At 40.6% G+C, this 22,605-nt stretch overlaps 1 protein-coding gene across 1 annotated transcript in view; it reads right to left on the bottom strand.

The window, feature by feature from the left end:
• fbxw7 (F-box and WD repeat domain containing 7) overlaps positions 1-22,605 on the bottom strand; it is a 111,072-nt gene that overhangs the window by 85,485 nt on the left and 2,982 nt on the right. Inside the window, exons 2-3 of the mRNA XM_080463333.1 lie at positions 14,379-14,546; positions 6,914-6,986 (exon numbers count right to left, since the gene is read on the bottom strand). The gene's annotated coding sequence lies outside the window, so the exon portion shown is untranslated. The remainder of the gene's footprint in view (positions 1-6,913; positions 6,987-14,378; positions 14,547-22,605) is intronic.

Genomic DNA, 22,605 nt, shown 5'->3' on the forward strand with positions numbered 1-22,605 from the left:
CATTTATTTTCATAGCGGACCGTCATTGATCTGATCAACAGGTTAGATCTTCACTATACCAAAGATCAAAATGAGGTCTTGCAGATTTTAATTAGCTTGAACCTCCTCCGATTGTCTGTCCAAATTCAGGCCACAGAAACTTAAGAGAACTAATTACCTGGGGGGACTTGATCAATATTAATGCAGTTTAAGCTTTATTAAAGTAGTTGATGCCTCGTATCGATCTGATCCACTTTTGTCTTCCTTACTGTTAAAAAGCTGCTGAACTCTTGAACTATTTAAGTTCAGCAGCTTTCAAACTCGTCACTTTGGTTTCTTTACTGCGTTGGAGATCCACGCTACCACAAAGCAGCTCCTTAAAAGAAAAAGAAAAAGCAGGCGCACACATACAGTGCACAGTCAATAGAGATCAATAAATCCCTTTTCAGCCTCTTCGTTGGGAAACGTTTTATCTACAATCATTTATTATATGACTCTTACTGCACTTTAATTAAGATTATTCATACTGTGAATTCATTACTAAATAAAGTCTACACACTAAGCCCACACAGGCAAAATTAAGCAGAGCAATAACTGAGCAAATGCTCAGCTAATTAACATGGCTCGCTAACAATCTGCTCTTTGTTTTACACAAGTGAAGAATCAGACATTGGCCAAATCTGTGGATGGGTTTATCAACAGTTGGTGTGAAACAAAACCATAGCCTGGAGGTGACTGCAGAATGTTGGATTTTAAATAGAGCCAAACAATAAGTCAGTTTAATCCTTCGATAATAACCGAAAATTACAGAGTAGCGCATGAATTACTGAGAGGTTTGAACAACACTAGAGGCAGTCTAGTACCAACAACCAATGCTCTATAAGGGGGAAAGACAAAAATAGATTTCAGCCATCTTTAACATAGTTTACTGTGGCGCTGCACAGTCCTAAAGAGGGGTCCTTTTTTGGCATGAATGTCAAGCATCGATACTAAAGTCTAAGTAAAAGCATCCAATAGATTACTGTTAAGTACTTAAGGCCCCCCTATTTTAACTTAACTGCTTCACCTCGACAAAATAGCGGTATTGTGGATTACAATTGCACAGATTTACAACTCTGACATGCCGATTTTCCTGCTTTCATTTTCTGAATATGAATGCAGATCTAACATAGAAAGAATCTGAAAAGACAGATGTGTGAATGGAGGATGGTTCGATACAGCTGACACTGGCTATCATAGCTAATGAAGTACAGAAGTCAGTGAATAGCCAGTGGTTTCACAACTGCTAGTAACTACCAGTTTCTGCCAATAATTTATTTTTTTTTAAACAGAATTCAATTTCCTCTGGGACCACTGCAGTCGTGTCCATACATCGATCCATTTCCAAGTTCTTACTTTTTTCAGTTTTTATTTTTCCCTTTAACGGGCTTTACCTGTGTAGTGCATTTCACCACTACAGCGGTCTGAACACACTTTGAGCTGACCAGTCACATTCCGTGTCTTGCTCAAGGACACTTAGATTAAGGGTGACCATGGCCCAGTTTAGTGAGCTGGGCTAGTGATTAGATCTTGCAACTCAGCCTCTTAATGTGTCAAATGATCAGAGGCATCCCTTCAAGTCACAATGCCGTATGTAAACTGTAGGTTTTGTACTGCGTTACACCCTCAACAGCAAGTTTTCCACAGGACAACTTACAATCCAGACCGCAGTTTAACAACTGCACTCCCCACATGAAAACACACCAATAACAAGATCTCAACATGCACATTGACTATAGCTCATCACTGGAAGAAGTGAAGATTTTAGATTAAATAAAAACACTGTGGTGCTACAAGAAGAGTATCAATTCATGTTTCCTAAAACTGACTCAGGGACTTCATCTTTTACAATTAGGCTGGAAGACGTCAAGCTATTACTCTTCATTACTGAGAGATAATACTTTAATATATGGCATCCCAACCATGGAAAATGACCTCTGAGATACTTCCCAGACTGCATGGGATGAAAAAATTCCACATTAAAATCACAAATTTTTATATAAACTGCGGGTCTGAGATTATATCCAATGACTGGTTCTTATCTTTATCACTTTAATAAGGCACATAAACACAGAACAAAAGACCTAAGAAAACCCACAAAGTTACAGGGCAAGCCAACTTGTTTATTTACAGTGAAACCTCTTTGAAGCTCATTACTTTCTTCTTCTTTCAGGCAAACTTGGAGTCGTATAAGTTAACATTTTGAATCATGTAACTTTGTCTGCTACCAATTGTATGACTCGAGCATGAAGTCTGGTACATGAAATTAAAAAACAAAACAAAAAAAAAAAACATGCTGCAACCAAATAAACTCTTTAAACACCAAATATTAATGCAACCAAAACATTGAGGAAAAACATGCTGCTACTACAAACAAATCTTTTGGGCACGAACACACAACACAACACAACACAACAAATAGAAGCAGCGATTCTACAGAGAATAGAATTACAAGGGGTTAAAGACTTTAAGCAGAAGCCAAAACATGTGCCTAGGAGCTTTACATATAAAGACGAATATAAAAACAAATTTACATGGTGTTTTTTAAAAAATATGCATCCTCCTTGCATGCACTCATTTTGCTAATATAAAAAAAAAAATAGAAAAGGTATTTTCTGAGATATTACACTGAACGGAAGTTCAACAGGATCACAATGCATGGCTGAACTTGAGGTGGACATTTTTCCTCTGAGAACGCTGCACTCTAGTGGGGGAAGGATGCAAACTCATGCATCGTACCAGCAAACGTCTGTGACCCAAAGAAAATGATTCCCCACTGCTGAGGTTTTGGAAAAAAAAAATGTTATTCATTAAATTCAAGACATGGAATGTAAAAGTTAAGATTCTGAACAGAGTTACAGATAAATGCATAGTAGATTCTACGTGGCCATCATCAGAGCTGCTCTCTGGGCAACAGACCAAAGCCAACACAAGTTACAACTTCCTGTCTCCACAAACACAGGGACAAAGTAAGACTTCCTGTTTTCCAAAGGTCTCCAAAACATGAATGAATGAGAAAGCATTAAGAAGTAAGTCAACACTTCCACATCTACTGGCACTTTATAAACATGCGGGTTTATAGCACATCGTTCAATTGTAGATCCTCCAGGTTTGCAGCTTTGTAAGGAATATTGTCCAAACATTACAAACACAAAACTTTAGCATTCTAGTAATGACTGCACAACATTTGTAGCAGTCATTACTAGAATGCTAATGTGCGAGCACGCTTTCCAAGGACGCCACACTGGCCTGCAGAAATCATGTTCAAAGAAATCATAAAACATCATAATCACATTTGATTGTTTCTGTTCATTTGTTCCATTTCAGGCTGCGATGATGTCCAAAAACAGCCAGGACATTAATTATTAGCAAACATGTACAACTTTAAAATGTCAAAGCAGTTTAAACTTTTTGGACTTGTGAAATGTGCCTCTGCAGCAGTTTTTTTTAACGTGTCCCCTGCTCTCCTCCATTATCGTGTGTGTGTGTGTGTGTGTGTGTGTGTGTGTGTGTGTGTGTGTGTGTGTGTGTGTGTGTGTGTGTGTGTGTGTGTGTGTGTGTGTGTGTGTGTGTGTGTGTGTGTGTGTGTGTGTGTGTGTGTGTGTGTTGCAGGCTAAAGGCTGCTCTGAATTATTTACAGAGAATGAGTGGGTGAGAGGTGTGGGACTGATTAGGGAGTGACACAGAGGATATCTAAATCTCAGTCCCTTTCAGGAGTCTGCTTAGGAAGCAGTTTCCAATTCAAATTTTAAAGAACCTTTTCAAAAAATGACAGCGGCGCACTTCTTATTACACAAATTCTGCAGTGCACCGTCTCCTCGTCACTGAATCAACTCGGCCAATATTGGGGGAAAAAGGCAAATGCTCCTCTGAGGTATCATGCCATCAACATCTAAATAAATATTTGACATTCCTATCATTCCTCCTGCACTTCACACACCTTTTGAACAGAAAGAGGGGATGTCTTGTTCAACATGGCAGCTATATACAGGTCGTCATCAAGTGGGGAAAAAAAGGGCTCATAATCACAGTCACCGATGGCAACAACACACATTTGATTGCTCTTGATGCAGCGTTTTGTTCTCTGATAACTAACAATTACCCGAGCGTCTCCCACAATTGTCGGCGCATATTGCAAGTTTTCTTAGAGGCTCATCGTATTAAGCATTCACGTCTGGAACAAAAGGAGACTGCACTGGGACACGAGTAGGAAACTCGCACTTGGATGAAAACCCAATCCCAAACCATCACCCTGAATTATTCAAACTCCATATCAAATGTCCCTCATCCGGTCCCTGAGACCAGACTAACAGTTTTAGGGGGGAAGACAATGTTAACATTTTGACATTCGAGTGCCAGTCCGCACTTTAAAAATGCAGCAGCGAGCCAAGCAAGGCAGCGCTGTGTGCTATCACTTTACCTTTAATTCACCAGCATGTGCCCAAGATGAATAATTCAGGACGTGCACTACACTCATGGCTTTGAGGAGACTTTCCTAGTTTACAGAAAACACACCAACACTGTGGATCCTGCTGCAGTCATATTTGAAGATTACATGCACATCAAAACTTGGAAAACGATAAGGATCTCCACTTATGCTGAATATAAAGGGGACATTTTTATGTACCTGATGATGTGGTAGGTTTTCAAATAAACTGCATCTAAATACGAGGCTATTCGCGTGACTTCTACCTTCTCTTTCTACACACAACTCCAAGACATACAGAGGATGCCTCAGAGTGAATTCATCTCCTGTTTGTTCATAAGGACTCCTACAACTTCCACTGTGTCTCCTGCAAGTGTGAAAGGTCTGCATCCTGTCAGAGACGCACACAATGAAACACAGGGTGGGGTCATCCGTGTGTGAGAATACAGAGCAATCATTTTTTGCTTCTCCTTTTTGCCGTCTATCACACTTTCCTTGCCTTCCCGGAGATGACACATTTTCACACTACACATCCCAAACAATGAAGCGGAGCAGTCTGGTGTGTATTCCTATATTGTTGTGGCTTTAGAAGTGTCGAGTTTCCACATGAAAAATCGAAATAAAACAATATGTGTTAACAGATAGAAGAGACAGGGGCAAGGTAAATGGGCTTCTCTCATATGGTTCATTTTCACTGCTTCAGCGGTCGAAGAGCACTTCACATCATCAGTCACACACAAGCTCCTCCACCAATGCTAATGGATTTCGGTTGAGGTGTGCAATCCCCATTGGACACTATTTGGCGTGCAACGTCTTGCTCAAGGACACATTGACATATGGCATGAAGGGGGATGGAACCACCAAACAGAGGAAAAATATCGAATGCGTTATCTATGGCAGATAGTGTGGTTGAATTGTTTTTTTAAGTTTACCTGAAGGCCACAAATACAGTTTCTTGTTGCTAAGATCCGGTAACACTTACGTGCCATTTTGTATAGCAACAATGAAACCTGAAAAGATATGATAAACATTTGAAGTAATTCATGAGGGTTTTTTTGTTTTTCAATACACAGTAAAAATATTTAGTGCAACTCGGAAATCAACATCTTGCATCACATTTTAACTTTACTTTCAATTAAAGGCCAAAATATAGATACTATAGACAGAGAACTTATTTATGGTGGCTGATGCTGCTGTGCAGAGGGAAAGAGCACACTTGATGGGAAGACACTTACAGGGGAAATGTGTTGCTAGGAGACAACTGAGCTCAGGCTTACATCCTATGACCTGTTGGCAATCCCAAACAACAAAAAGAAACGTGAAAGGAACTTGAATCTGTTTATTAGTTAGTTTATCGTGAGTGTATCGATGTGCGAGACTGCAGACGTGGCATGTCAACGATAGTCTACGAGAAGACCGCTTGTCAACATGCTCCTCCTACAATCTTCCTGTTATGGTTGCATGCTTGTTTCTGAAACTGAGCCATAAGCAAAAAGAGGCACTACATAAACCACACTCTGAAGAAAACAATTAACTGCCACAACAGAGAAAAGGAACTGACAACTTTGCTTTTACCCAACTGCAGCCACCTGCCTGTTAACCATGAAAAACAAGGCTTCCATCAGACATGTGGCAGGTCCCTTTTCTTACCATTGTGGGGTAATTTCAAATAACTAATGAATTCTTTGTTTCCCAAAAGATTCAATGAGACCACTTTTCCCCAGTTCGACTCCACGCTTGAGAGCCTTTCCATGTGGAGTTTGCATAACCTCCCTGTGTATTTGTGATATTTTTTAGGATGAGTTCTACCACTCATGAGGCTTAACTTGGATAAAGCAGTCTGGAGATGGATGAATTGCAGTAGGAAGATAATTTCAAACACCCAGAAATTAATTGTGTGATTACGGTTTAAAAGTAACCCGAAAATAGTCAAATGCATACATCCCAATTAGGGATGGGGCCGATCCGATCCAGTATCGGTATCGGGTTCCGATATTGGCGCAATTCACGTGGAGATTTCCGAGATTTGCTCTGCATTAGAGCTGGAAACACTGCTGTTTGTGCTGCAACAATAATGATAACAATATTAAAGCAATCAGAGCTCTGATATCGGAATAGTATCGGTATTGGCAGATATCTAAATTCAGGCATAGGGATCAGATTGGAAATGAAAAATGTATATCAGTGCATCCCTAATACCAATTTCAATATCCTTGTGTAGAAAGATTTTTTTGAGGACTAGATGACTTCAATGATCAGAATTGCCCATCTCTTCCTTTATACACCATAATTCAAGAAGGGTGACTTAAAGGACTCTATTGTTCGTTCAAACAATAAATACAGCTCCGTTCATTCGAAGCATCCACAATTCTCACAAACTCAACGTGTGAACACAGGCAGCGACAAAAAGTTGCACAGAAGAACGGTCCGACTTACACTGAAGTTCACGCGGCTGTGGTATATACTTACAGTCCTCTCTTTCTTTGTTCAGGCCACAGTTGGTCTTCCACACTTCAAGTCCTACTCGGAGGTTTGATTCTTTCTACGGACAAAGACGGAAAAAAATGTCAGTAAAGCAATCAACACTTGTGATCAAAGAGTTTAACAAGGTGAGAGGCCGTCTGGAATACGAAGGGGGGGGGGGGGGGGGGGGGGGCTTAAGGCGTGTGAAGGAAGTGATGGGATCCCTCCAAACTACAGATAGCAGAGGCCACTCTTCAAAGAAGCTTGTCATAAAGCAGAACAATCCAACAACTTGGCACAGCACGCGACACCTGCATCAGCATGTAGCGGTGACTCAGTCACAGATGTGTCAGTACTTCCGTCTCGGTTGACGGGAAGCAAACGGGGGTCATAACATGCCATCAGCCGAGCTGAAACAAAGTCGTATTCATGCAACTTCAGCGCCATAAGTTTTGATTCTCCTTTTTTTGTGGGTGTGTGAGAAAGTATGACGATGTTGCCATCATACATGTGATTTTCCCTATGCTTATTAAAATCTTAAAGCTACTCCTAAAAAAAGAAGTACCATCTCTACACAAACGAAATGGACAACAGAGTATGTCAGCTAAGCAGCGGTGGCTCTATTCCAACATCTGTATTCACACAGAATGTGTTTAAAGCTCAGTACTGAGCGTACACCACTTTATATAGCTGTGAAAAACAGAAGATAAACAGGCTACAAGTCTTTCATGGTGAGAGTAAAATGTGAGTCAATATTTAAACTGTGTAGTTGGGTGGATTAATTAAATCCGTTCTGTCACACCCTGATGAGATAGATGACTTTTAAAAAAAAAAAAAAAAAAGCAGCTTAAACACCTCCTACTGAGAGCAGATATACAGCAGACACTGCCGCCTTCCATAACATGCCACTGACAGGAGCAATTCACCACCCCACAATCTATCAACACTGATAAATATATTTTCCCGATGCCGTTCACAGCAGTTGCACGAGGCCTTGTTAACATGTTCTGTCCTGGTTGAACAACATTCAATATCTGGTGGGATTAGTGGTGCAGCTGGTACTCCACTCAGGAAGCTGGTTATTCTTGCTAGAGACACATGTATTTGTCACTTTGGCCACATAACTCAGAACATACACCTGTATACTTTATATTAAAGTCACATAGAATGCGAGATTTAGCTTAAGATTTTCATGCCTGATGGTTCAAGTGATTACACTTGTATTGTTAATTGTAATGTAATGCCAAGTTTGATCCTAATGGAAACGGAGCAGGGGAAAAAACGGTCAGGACTTATAATATAAAATTTAAAAAAAAATAAAATAATGTATATATATATATATATATATAAACCTTTAAAGAACTCTTGTTTTTTGTGGGTTTTCTTTGTGAACTTATGACGAGCCTGAAATTTCTCACAAAAACCTTAGTGCAATCTGAAATTCCATCTACCATAGTTTGTTTTTTTCTTCCCCTGACTCCCTAATGTCTAATGCTCATTTTCACAAACTCCCTATGCTGATGCTTTTTCCAATACCATGGTAGCTAGCTTCACTGCTGCATTGCAGAATTTGCAGGACAATCTACAAACAGTACAGACCTTCACTGAAAAATTGCAGCCAATGTCTTCTTGGTCATTTTTACCCTGTACAATGTCGTCCTGCAGGCTGGAGTGGACCCTTCTGATTTTAACAATAGATATGGAGTGCTGAAAACAAATGTGGTTTGCTTGCCTGGTGCTGGAATCAATTTGAATTGGTTAAACCTGAGCTTTCATGGCCCAAGGTGCCATTACAGTTCCACTTTCTATTAATAATATTTATGGTGCTGCTTTTTTTTTGAGCACAGAAACGCCAAGACACTTATTGTGCAGCAAATACAGTAAAGAGGATACAGTGCATAAAAGGTCATTTTAAAAAGACATTTTTGAGCTCGCGAGAGACATTATGCTCGGGTTTATTCATCACATTGATCCTTGATTAATTATTAACAACAGTTCCCAATATCTATTTGTATATTGGGCACATATATCTTAATGAGAAACTGTAAATAATACATTCATCAAAGTATAGCTAAGATACCGATGAAGAGCCTCTAGTAAACTTCTTGCTCTTCACAAATCTGTGAAATCTCATGGTAAAAGCAGTTTGTTGGGTTGTCAACCAGCCACCTGTTGGTGCTGTTTGCCTGGAAACCAAATCATTTGCTGTTGAAATTAGGAGGAATTAGTTTGAGATAAGCCACCAGGCTAAACCCAGCCCTTAAACAGTCTAGTGATCGACAAGCAATGCTCTGTGGAGATTCACAATCAACTGTGGATCGATGCTCTTCTGGGTTGAAAGAGGCGTTTCTTTATTTTTGTAGTGGGTATCGTTAAGTGACTGAAATCAAGTAATGACATTGAGCCTTTCCTAATCATGACTTATTAGGTCTGCACTATTATGTCTTCTGAGCCCGGTTTCAGAGTCTTTATGATTCTTCTAATTGAATCCACATGTTGAACTGGGTAAACTCTCAAACCTTATATCAACACCATCCACATTTTCTAATAACTATTAGCTAGCTCCTGCTCCTCAGGGCAGAATGTGCCTCATAAACTAAACACACCAAAAGTGCTTTAATGTTAGATATGGAAATCCAGTCTTTTAAAAGTCACCCAAAAAAGCCTAAATTTGGCCTGCTAAGACTCCCTCAGCAGTAGAGAGGGGGAAAAGGGTAGTTGATGCAAACAGCACTGGATGTGGACACAGAGTTCTGGGAAATAAGCAGATGCTCAGACAGACTTTCCAGCTGCTTGACATTTGATAACTGTGAGACACAAAAGATATTGGTCAAACAAATAGAAGATCCAGAGCAGAGTAGTACTAAAGTTGTTATATACGCCGACTGAAATGGAAAATATTTTGCAGTTTCAGACGATGTGGCCAAGCAGCCACACGGTATGATGAAGCTTAAAATAAAATTTTGTATCTAACTTTTTGATTCAGATGCCAAAAAGGTCCCCTGGTTAAAACCTCTCAAGTTGATAGACTTGGAATGGTGACCTTGTACAGACAAGTTTAACGGTACAACGTCCTTTACCTGTCACTCAGAAGAGCGGCAAAGCGACACTTGCAGATTTTGGTGCTGCTTTCTAAAGAAGAAAATAGACTTGCTTGTAGCACAACTATAGTAAACGCTGCTGATGGGCAGGCAAGCGAGTTTGCACTCTCAATGATCTTTTTAATGTGAAAACAAACATCTGTTTTGTTACTTCTGCAAGCAGTATGTTGGTCAAATCCAGATTTTAAGGACAGAGAGCACTTTTTAAACTCATACCAGGGGGACGGCCCAGCGCTTTCTAGGAAAATCTCTGAATGTCTCTCTGAGGGAAGCAAGTGCAGAAGTTCTAGATGCCTGCAACTCTAATCTGTGTCAGCTGTGTCTGGATCTGCCAAATAAAATGAGTCCACATGAAGGAATGCAACTGCCGTGTTTCCTGGCCCTGGCACAGTCTGCGCAAGTCTAATCAAAATATGAGAGTCACTGTGTTATGCAACTGTCTCAAATGAACAAAAAATCACTACCCAGTTTCCAAAAAAAAAAAAAAAGACAAACTAACTTTGCAACATGTTCAACATGTGCATCTAAAGGCATCCTTACAGCAGCCATTCAGTTATCAAAATGTGCAAAACATCATTACATAAGAAAGAAATAACAAAAGTTACATAAGACAAGTTTGTCTAACAACACGATACTGACGTTGCAAACATATTGATAACAATTGATAACATAAGTGCATTAAGGGATCTCTTCAGAGAGGCTCTGCTTCTTTTAAGTGAAATTTTATGTAGCATTCAACTTCAACATAATCAGATCTACCCCCATCTGCACATCAAGGAAAGAAGTCCTTAAGCTACATCAGTTTTGAATCCATTATTCACAAGCAAGAATGAGAAAACAGCGATATTAACTTCAAGTTAAACAGCCCATTATGACACCTATAAGAGCAACATATTCATTCGAATCTAACATTCCAAAAGGAAAAAGCTCTTTAGCGAAGACTTTTGAGCCCTGTATGGTTGGCCTGTCCTCACAAACCACTGCTGGAGTCTCTCACAGAATATTTATAAAACGGGTCTTGTCTAGTCGTATTGGACCGAGGCTGAAGACATGAGTCATGCTGTAGTTTGCCAGCATTTGGGATCAGTTTCAAGTTCAGTGGTCTACACAAGATCTTCATTGTTGGAATTTCTTTTTCTTTAAGGTGGGAGGGGGGCTGAAACTCACAGCAGTCTTTAAAGGTATAATGTTCATGTAGCCACACTACAACTTTGTTGACATGGCAGCTTGTTGCTTCCCGTCTGCATGCATGCTGACATTGGTCGGACTGAACTGTCTGGAGCAGCTGCGAAGGAGCCAGCAGTACAAAGAGGATGAAAGACACTTCATAAATCACTGCAGGAATGCAGCCTCATTTCCTTTGCAACCGCACCTTCTCCACAGCTTCTTCCTTCAAGTCCAGGAGCTTTTTGCGCCCAGCAGCCGAGACCTGACCACCACAGGCAGTTTGCAGCTCTGAGCCTCAACGTGTTATCCTCAAATCACACGAGCTAGTTCATATGTCAACCATGCGGAGCAGAACAAAAACTAATGAGAGGGGGCACAATTAATGAAAGCGACACTCGTGGATGTTTGGAGAAGCTGAACTTTTTTTTTTTTTTTAAATACCGTCTCATATCTGCAAAAGGAGGATAGTTTACCCAGTTGCATTTGCTACTTTGTTGTTACCGATGCTAGCGCCATTTTTCCATCATTAATAAGGTGTCAATTGCAATGGGTGCGATTAGAATGATCAGAATGGATGCATAGAAATTATGACAATATACAGGGGTACACACAATGCTGGTTGCAGGCTGGACACCATAGTATCTGGGCCAGATGTCACAGATTTGATATTCTGAACCTTCCATTTAGATGTGGCCACAGAAATTGAGACTCAGACCAGGCAGTGCTTTTCCAATTCTGCATTGTCAAATTTGATGAGCCAGTGCAAACTACAGCCTTAGTTTCCTGTAGCTTCAAGGTCCAACGTGTTGCCAGGGTCAGAGATGGTGTTCATTGTAACAAGCGATTAGTCAAGGTATTGTTCCCTCGACTGTTTCGATCATTTCAAAACTAAAAGTCAGCACAATGCATCGTCAACCAATTTAAACAATGTTCCTTGAATACATTGTGTTAAAAGCCAAAGGATCCCTTCAAACACAAGCTAAAACAAATATAGAAGTATGAGGCACTTTGCACCGTGCATTGCTCTGAAGCATTGGTATCGTGTATTCAGGATCAGCATATCACACTAACTTCCTGAACCATTCAAAACATCAACTGAAGCACATGGAGGCACTGCAGGGGTCACTGCCATGGTAAGCTGTGTTAGCGTCTCAGACCGGGCAGAATAAGAGCTTGAAATGTCAAACCAGCCTGAGCGTGGCCAGCTAGCAGCACTGGTGCAGGTTAATAAACAAATGCTTAAGCTGGAGGGGGATGTGCTTTGCCCCCTTTGTAGTGATATACGTCCGTTTTCCCCTGAAAACGCCAGTACATCAGTGGTTTCTGAACTCGCACATCGGGAAGCAACAACCATGCCATGTTCAGAGTCACCTCACCTTTCATCACCATTGTTATGCTCACTTTGTCAGTAAATCATGTTTACATGCTTCAATACATCAAGCAGATGGCATGTGATTGGCTGATCAGCTATGAGCACGAACAAGCACCTTAAAAAGTGTCAGGTAAGTGTACTTCATTTCATTATCAGTGTTGTACCCACAACATAAAGTTACCAATTGTATACATGGTAAAGAGGAAATGTTTCAACAGTAAACTTGTCATTCTTCACTCTCTGCTCTGTGAAGAATAAAGTATCCCTCTGTCTAGACTGCTATGTTTCAATGTGTAGATTTGGGCATTTGATAATGAATTCGGTTGGTGTTTGAGTTGTGTAGGGAGCTTGGAGCATACTTGCATATTTTTGGAGCTGTAGTTTCTCCAGTTTAATTTGATGAACATCATCGGACATTATATTAGATAAACTTGTGATATGCTATCAAGTTTCCAGGTATTGAATACAGCTTATTGACCAAGTATTGACTTATTGTTTTTATTTAGTTTTCCAATATTTTTCTGCTTCTGACTTTCAGCCGGTTTCCACCAGGTATGATTTAATGTTGATTTATGAAAGTAAAAGTGTCACAGTTGTCAGCAAAGGTTGTGATGGAATGTACATGTTTTCTTTCTTTCCATCCTTTATTCTGGTTTCATATGAAAACAGAGTTTGTACATTTTTTTTCCAAGACGAACCTCAATGTGCTGCTACCATGGAAACACCAATAAACCAATAGATGCCACACGTTTGACTATTGGCAAAAAATAAAAACATACACGCCAGCACAGAGCAGCCACCCACTGTCCTTACACGCGTGTGGGTTGATAACATGCAACTCCAAAACTGTATGTTTCAGTGTCATTTCTGTCAAAGTCCAGCAAGCATATGAACTTGCAAAAAGTTTTTTTTTTTTTTTTTTTTTTTTTAAAACAATTAGTTTGATTACAGTGAGCTGAATCACCCCCTTTAAAAGAGGACAGAATAAATGTACTGGTTAAAATGCCAAACTGAATCTTGAAACAATCAATATACCCTACAGAGGAAGAATGAGTTGGATTAATTGAGTGGTTATTTAATTACTCCATTATGAATACTTGTTTGGTTGCAGCTACTCAAGGTAAAAATTCTGTTATTTTCATCACCAAGGATATAAGTTGAATACTTGCATTATAGTTTGACAAAAGTACATATTTGAAAAGAGAGCTTTGGGAATATTTTTAACCCAAAAACCTACAATTGAGAGAATATAAGAAACAATGGCAAATAATCAGCTAGAAAGCTACGTTTTCATTTTTACCCATTCATATACATAATTTCACAGAAATACACTTCCTTCTTAACAACGGGCCATAAATTCCAACTACCAGCATATCAAGGCATTGCGGATTCTTTTCATCTTCCTCAAGCGTCACACAGCTGCAGTAAAACACTACTGTGCGACATGTAGTTCAAATGTAAGTGTATATTTAAGCCTGAGGTTCTGCGGGACATTGAGAATTTAAGTCAGTGAAATAAGAGTACACACACACACACACACACACACACACACACACACACACACACACACACACACACACACACACACACACACACACACACACACACACACACACACACACACACACACACACACACACACACACACACACACACACACACACACACACACACACACACACACACACACACACACACACACACACACACACACACACACACACACACACACACACACACACACACACACACACACACACACACACAAGTAATAAGCAAATAAACAGAAAAGGCAGAAAGGGTTTATTGCTAGAGAGAGAAGGGGCCAAACCTGTCAGTCGAGGGACTGTGTCGGGGCTTCAGGCAGGCGTGCCTGTGCTTGAGGGTAAGGGGCGCAAAGTGTTATCTGCAGCGCTGCAGACCTTCCCCTTTGAAGTGTTACTGAGCCACCGAGTGAGCCAGGGACAGCAAAGGTGCAAGGCGGGAGGCTTGAGAGAACCTGAAGAAAAACAGCAAAGGTGGGAAAAACAAGTGAGGGACAGAAAACGGCACAGAAATAAACGACATGGGCTCATTGACTTCAGTCTCGTGCTGCACCTCAGAAACCATTCACAGCCATTTGTTGTGGACCAGAGAAAACTCTTTGGGGTGACACAGCAGCACGTTGACGCCTTTCCTCTGTTCTGTCTGGTTTTCGGGGCAAACCATTATGCCTCTTTGAGAGTAATGAAGAAAGCACATGGTGGACATGTGTTGGAGAGCCACTGGCTGCAAGGTTGGAGAAGAGGGATGTACATGGAGCACAATTGGATGCCAAGGAAAGTGAATTGACAGACTGTTTCGCCGGCTGCTTGTGTTCACTGAAACTCTCCCTCAAGGATTATCCTCTCTAATAGACTTAAAGGCACTTTAACTGAGCTGCCAGCTGCCTGCGTCCCCAGCAGAAAGCCACCCAGGTCAAATCTGAGGGAGGATATCCGAGCATGACAAGGCAACACATTCCTATGGAGGCTCAAACGGACAATGAAATAGTTTCGCTTCAACTCAACTGTGAAGATATTTGTTTTTAAACACACTCAGGTGAATTAAACTGTCATCAAGGGCACTGGCTTTTAGTAATCGGAGTATATTTGAAGCGGCCCCTATCGACCACACATCTGAACCACAGATATGATCAGAAAGTAGAGTTTTCTATAGTTTGACATTTCATTAATAGAAGAAAAAGCAGATCGTCCAGAAAATCAGCAAAAGAAAAACTGCTCAAAGAACTGCTATTTGTAGAGCTATTTCTGCCTAAATGTGTGAGCATGTGATTAACTTGGGATGCATTTTAGAGAGAGTGTGACCAGAGCCAGAGTAAAGCCAAGAGAGAGAATCCACATGTACTTCAGTTTTGATAAACAGTAAATTATTTATCCACGAGCAGGGGAATGTGGGCCAGAGAACACCAATCTACATAACTTTGAATTGCACCATTTCTTTCCAAGTTGCACTGCAGTAAATTGGGTTTTTACGGAATTTAAAGGTTTCAAATAATGAAAGTGACTAGTTATAGTGTTTAATATGTAATTCCCAACACTGTCAGGGCGGTTTTGTTGTTGTACAGAAACTGTATATCAAACTCATGTGCGTGCAGGACCCAGAGAATCAATCTCCAAGCGCGACTATCAAGAGTGAGCCAAATGAAGACACCTGCACCTGACAGGAGATGCAACGGTGACCTCAGCTGACCTTCACGTTGAATAAACTTTAATTTAGAAATGAGAAATCAGGTTAGTGCCACTCCGTCTTTACCTAGAGGGCATAGAGAACAGCTGATTTTCCTTTGAGACATCTATTGAGGCACTAATTTAAACACATTGAGTTTATCCATTGCTACTTTTGTGTGGATAAAAGACTATCTAATTACTAAATCGTGATTATCAAATCTTTTTTTCCATGCAGTGACAGGCAGAATAAAAAAACAGGTTATTATTAAAATTTTCAGACACTGATTGCAGGAGGACTCTTACAACAGAAGTCAATGTTGTAATTTTTAGTAAATGGAAAAATCAAAACATGGTTGTTATCAAAACCTGGTCAGCACTCTGCCACCAAAAACTGCCAAACCATGTTGATTATAGTTCACAAAACCAATCATTTAGAGAATGCCTTCTTTTTGTCTAGTGTAGGGGGGGGGAAAAAAACCTCAACACAAAGAATGGTTGCAAACTATCTTTTACAGTAATGTGCAAAGCTGTTTTAGCTGATAAACCAAAGATTGGTCAACTGATGAACCAAGAAGACATAGATCTAATTGCAATGAGCTCAACAGTCTCAGAAAAGAAAACTCAATGAACTTATTTCATGTGGTATTTTGTAAATATGAGACAATGGCCATTGATCAGAAAAGTCCCAGCAGATTTTACAGTCAATGAGCCGTGGCAGCAATAGAAACCCTGCAAGAGTTTTCTTTGTATTGGTTCAGAAAGATCAGTGCAGACCAGAGAAGCCTCTGCTTTACCCAGCAACTTCATAGGATGTTACTTTCTCTCAACTTTAGATCCTTGTTATGAAAGCAGCAGACTGACCAGTTCCCTGAACGTCAGATCTGCTGTGATGCCAACGGAATGTCTCCGCAACCATCGAAAAATAATTATTACCCGACTTCATGAGCAGAAGTAGCATAACCAGACTTAAATGAGGCTTAGTGAACTTGTAAATAGGTCCGACAGGGTTTTCTTGGACCATGAGACAGTGGGAGACCTCTGACCAGGCCTGTAAGCGAAGCTTCCATTCACAAAGACAGCAGTTTCCATGCCAACGGGACCTCTGCTGGGAGAGGCCTCCTTTCAAAGGGTTTTCATGCTGCACCTCTGCTGCAGTCTCAGAGAAGGACTGGTGTGCATTGGAGAGGATATGAGTTGTGGGTGGCGGTGAAGAGATGCAATTGTGTTAGAGCGAGATGGAAAAGGTCTGAGCTGAAAGGCCTGCAGCCTAAATGCGGCCTGTGATAGGAAATCACACCACGGCCGGTTGGCTCTTTGTGCTGGGAACTCATTCAGATTTCTCTCTAAAGTTTACTGTCACTCTGAAAGCATTCATACCAACTGTGACATTTAAGGTGAGAAACTTCCAGTTTATTAATTGGGATTTTAGAGTGGCAATATGCATCATTAGGAGGAATGTCAATTGTGGCGCACATGGTTAAAAACGCTACTGGCTAACAACAACAATGCTATAAGATACTTTCATCAGATGGGTGCATTCCACGAGACTCGACATCATCTGCTACCTATTTTATCCAAAAAACGGTTTCAATCCATCTCGAGACACAATTCCTTTTTTTTTTCTTTCAATTTGAAGGCGAGTCAAACAACAGGGTTTAGACGTAGGTTTTGTTACCACCAGACAGAGGCTTTTCACCCATTAATGCTTTTCATGTCTGACAAAACAGCCGTCTTATATCAATCTGCCAATTATTGATTGTATAACACTTGTCAAGAAAACAGATTACAGAAAACAAATTACTCAAATTATAGGCGCAAAAGGAAGAACACTGTGGTAATGCACCCAGTTCCAGCAAAGCTTGTAGCTCTATTTATATATGCTCAAAGTTAAAGTCTGCAGTCTAAATGTTTTCAAATACTCAGTGGATTTGCATCTCGATGGCCGTTTCTTTCCTACATCAAAAGAATAGCTAAGAAACGTCCCAAATTCAATACTGAACAGGGATCTGTGAGATATGTCTACCGCCAACAGGAGAAAGCACCATCCATAATGTTGAATGTTGTGGCAACAAGGACAGAGGCATCTACTCTGGACTAAAGAGCCAAAAGCTGACCCTCTCTTGACTGGCTCTCCGTCTCTGCAGCTGCTTTTTTTTTTTACCCACAATACCGAGACCATGAGCTCCCCCGGGAGCTGGACTCAACACCTTGAAACAGAGTGGATGCATGTTGATCTGCTGCATTTGTAGGAGTTTTGTTTTGTAGGAGCCATCGTACCAGGTAAACAGCTGACGCAACAGCTATTTACTGCATTCGTGCACCGACTGCTCGTCGTATTCCGCCAGTTTGTTGCTTGTTGTCTTTTGGAAAACGTCTTTGAATTGTTTGCAAACTATTGAGAGCATCTGCCTTCAACTGACAAAAGCAACAAATGAGTCTCTCAAAATCAAAACCCAAATCATTGGTGGCTGAAATAACAGTGAGCATAACTGATGTAGCACCCACACCTCAGGTTCAGCATCGATGTATTCAAGGGAGATAAAAGCCTGGTAAAATTGTGCCTATTCAGCAGCAAAAAATAAACAAAAATAAAAGATGTTCCTCCTGCGAGCGGACAAACACAGATTCGCCTTCATTCTCCTATCACTATTTGAACAGAGCTTGTGCAGTATCCAACACAGTCTGCCACAGTGTAATTGTGGACTGTAATACATCCCGACTTGTTTTGTCCCAGACTGCCACTTCCTCTTGTCCTCGCAATGTGTCACCTAGCGTTCGCACTGCAATCCAACATCAAAGCCATATGCCGGGGAGATTTCTCCCTCCGTCCATTAACCAGCTCGGCACTACACGGCACAGCACTGAATTATTAACATGCTCCTCGTGCCTCGCAGATACAAAGCAGAGGGCCATTCACAACTGCACTGCACACTCATACTCTACTTGTAAATATCCAATGCGAAGTGAATTCAAACTCAAGGAAAGTTCAGAACGAAAAATATCACCATGGATAGGGGGGGATATGTACCATGTAGATAAGCAGTGAATCACAAAATAGGATCAAAATTTTAACATTACATAATATTTCATAGGCGTGGAAGGAAATAGCTTTCGGTAAAGTGAGAAAAGAAAACTTTTAACCTCTTCTGAAACCGGTTTTCCAAACAGTTACATGTAATACTCTGATTACAGACAATGAGTAATGAAAGAACATTTGTTGGTACAGCCACACCTGATAAACACCTTCATAAATGCACCTCCTACTATATTTTCTTCTGTAGTATTTAATGTTAAACTCCATACAAGAAGGGCTAGTGAAGACAAAAACCCAAATTGGGGCATTATGTCAATGTTTGGCCCAATTACAGCCTCACCTGCCCATCATGCTGCTTTTTGTCAACACAAAGTCCTATTTGATGATTATTTCAGTTCTACTCAGAGATTTCCTGCTGATGGGAGATCCCTCCTAGACTCCACAGAAATGCCCTTTAATTTCCTCCTTCCTTGATCTCACTTTCTCTTCAGTGTTGCTGCCCACGCACACAGGCACAACAAGTTGGACTCCTATAGAGTGCACCCCCCCCCTTCCATCTCCCTTTCATGCTTATGAGGCCACTTTTATTTCCTTCTCCACTTCCACATTTACCGACACTGCTAATAAATCTCTGCACAGACGAGAATACAGTACATCCTCCAAACACATCTGCATCTTCAATTTTCCATCTGATCCTCCTTCCACTTTCAGCCTTTTCTTCTCGAGACCCATCTGCAGATTGTCTGAATTTATTGAATTGTATGTAAATGATTATAGCAGCAAAGAAACTCAAATAACACTTCCTACTGGGAGCCTTTTTCTTAGAATTCAAAGTGCAGCACTTGAAAATCTAACCAGATGGAGTAACAGTGGCTCGAACAGTCTCTCTCAAGCCGCTCTACCTGAACATAGTCCTCAACTTGTGGAACTCGCTTCAATCTCTTCTCTCCTCTCTGGACTGTGGATGATCATCAAACTACTATCATTAATACTTCACTTCCCCCGGTGAAGCCGATGTCATGAATCACTCATTATCTTCCTGCTCCACTTCTGACCAAATGTTCCAGTATCAGTCGCCGAGCAGCACTCCAGCTCACAAGCCTGGAAATCCTCCCATTCTCATCAGGCGACACTCGGCGATACTACAGCACTTCACTTCCACACAGAGACCTCTCTCTTCGCGACGGTCGTCAGTGGCGCCGTCGACCACCAGTTGGTCCCCGACGCACTTGTTACTCTGATGTCCCTGGTGTAAAATTGATTGCCCACATGGTCACAACGACTTATTAGTTAACATTTATTAAAAAGCTGTAGGTTTCATGGTCCCCTTGATCTTTCCGTTTGAGTTCACACATGTGTTTAACCAGTGTGAAGAGAAGTAAGCACAAGCTTAGCACACACCAAAGCTGTTGTGGCTTAGCCTTTTATCAATGTCAGAAATTTGCAGACCAAGCGATAGGTTCAATCATACCAACAGTTAGAAGGACAAACATTTGAGTTTCAAAAAATGCCTTGAAATATTACATTTCAAAATATGACTGCCTCTGGGAACTTTTATTCCACACTGCCCATAAACTGCATGGTCCGTCAATGCGAGCTTCAAAGACGTGAAATCTCAGCGTTCATGTGAGAGTAGTTTAAGGAAAGCCCTGGGGCCTGTAGCACGGCAACAGTCAGGACTGTGGGAATGTGAAGCTTTCTGCAAACAAAGCCCGGGATACCCCTCGTCTCGCACTCCTCGAGGCCTTGCAGCAACAATCACAGCCAGAGAAATGCTATTTCGTCATCCTGACCCATGTGAACTGAAAATATGACATTCTTTCCTTGACATCGATCTGTAATCCTCCCCAACTAGTGCTGCCCCACCCTTACAAACGAAGGACAACACACGTCCAAGTTGGTGCTTTACGTTCACAGTCAGGATTCAGTAACTGCTCAGCATGCAAGCACCTTCTTGGCGTTACATAAGGGGTGTCCTGTCTCAAAATAATTGTTGTGGGAAGTAAGACAACCCCTGCAGAAGTGCAACATAATGGATGTAAACTCCTTGTAACTCTTGTGACTGCAAGGCCAAGGACAAACTGCCTTAATAAAATATCTTTATTTGGTCATTCTTTTTCCTTCTTAAATCTTGTTGATCTGTTTTACAAGTTGGTTTTTCTGAGCTTCATATGTTCAAGCAAAAGCCTCAAAATGTGTAATAATCAGCGCTTCATTTTCGAAATGTTCATCGTAAAAAATGTATCATGCTGCAAATCAAAGTCATCAATTAAGCGCAGTATTGTGTACCGAGACTACACTAGCCATGAGCACAAAAAGGAGCAATAGGTTAACATTTTAGAGCTGCAGTGGCTAGTCAATTGACTGCTCATTATATATCAATCATTTAGGAGAGTCAATGGATTGCTTTAGTTATTTTTCATGCAAAGAAAAAAACAAACAGCCTAGTGGGAGGAACTGAAACTTTTACTTGACCTAAATAAAGCACATGAAGTTCCTGTCTATTAAACTATTGATGACACAAAAGGGAAATTAAAATACAGTACTTCAGATGAGCATTTTTCACAACTGTGAATGTAGTTATATGCAACTATATATTATCACATCAACAGCAAAAATCACCAACACATCTTACTGCTGCAACAGATTAAGGTAGTGACTACTTGAAAGTATAGATATGCAACAAGCAAAGCGATTCCTTTCTGTCACTTTTGCATCATATAATAAAAATAGTTTAAGCGTGACCAAAGTTCTCTCCACATATCTCTTCAAATATCTAACGCATACATACATATTCAGTCCTTTCCACTGTTTTTGTAAACTTCAGTCACTTTTCAAACATTAGCAGAAAATCGGTACAAGTAATTGGCTGTTTATACATTTGCATCTGTCAAATCCATGTCAGCTAAAGCATATTTTGAAACAGCACGGTTCAAAAATAGCAGTAAACAACCCCCACACAGCACAACTGAAAGCAAATCGATACGACAGCACTGAAACAAATCCTTCCTTTGTTAAGTTTCCTGCGCTTTATTGACACAGTTCGAGATTCATGTTCAATTCTATTTACAGAAAGTTTTAATACTGTGATGTGGTGAGTAAATAGGTATCTCTCAATGTCTGAGTGTCAAAGCTTGTGAAGTTCTGCATTGTGCAATGCAAAAAGAAAACCATAACAGCCGTGGCACAAACCATGTGACGTTATATCACATGGTCGTCGTCGCCTCGCCCCCCGAAAAGTATAATGGGTACAAGGCATAACTCCTTAAAAGACACTGCCCCTATTATACAAGGCAACAGAGAGAAATTTAATGGGTAAATCTCATGTTCCACTCTTATAACATCTGTCATCCATAGCATGACGACAACCACAATAACTTTCACAATAATATAAAAAAACACCACTTTTGATGTTGTGCTGTTTTACATTAAAGCAATGTATGTGTGTGTGTGATTTGTAAAGACATCAGTTTTACTGTAAAGTTTTTCTTCAATCAAACGCCATAAATCCAAAATAAATCAAATCTGTTAGAAATACTTAATATGGCTTTTTTTTTAATATATATATATATATTCATACTAATGACATCCCTCTAACTGTGGAAGTCCCATCGTACCCAAAGAGCTCCTCAGTCGATGTCGAGCCACTGCTGCTGCCGAGAGCAAACTCCAAACTGAAAGACAAACAGATGGGTAACAACCAGTTACCACTCTGTTGGTGTCTTACAGAAAAACCACATGTGGTTTAGACCTGCAGGCTCTGATCATAGCGCAACACAGCAGGCCTGAAAATGATCTGTAACCAGACTTTCCCA

This window comes from Lipophrys pholis, assembly GCF_963383615.2.
Source record: "Lipophrys pholis genome assembly, chromosome: 5".
In the NCBI taxonomy this organism is placed as follows: Eukaryota; Metazoa; Chordata; class Actinopteri; order Blenniiformes; family Blenniidae; genus Lipophrys; species Lipophrys pholis.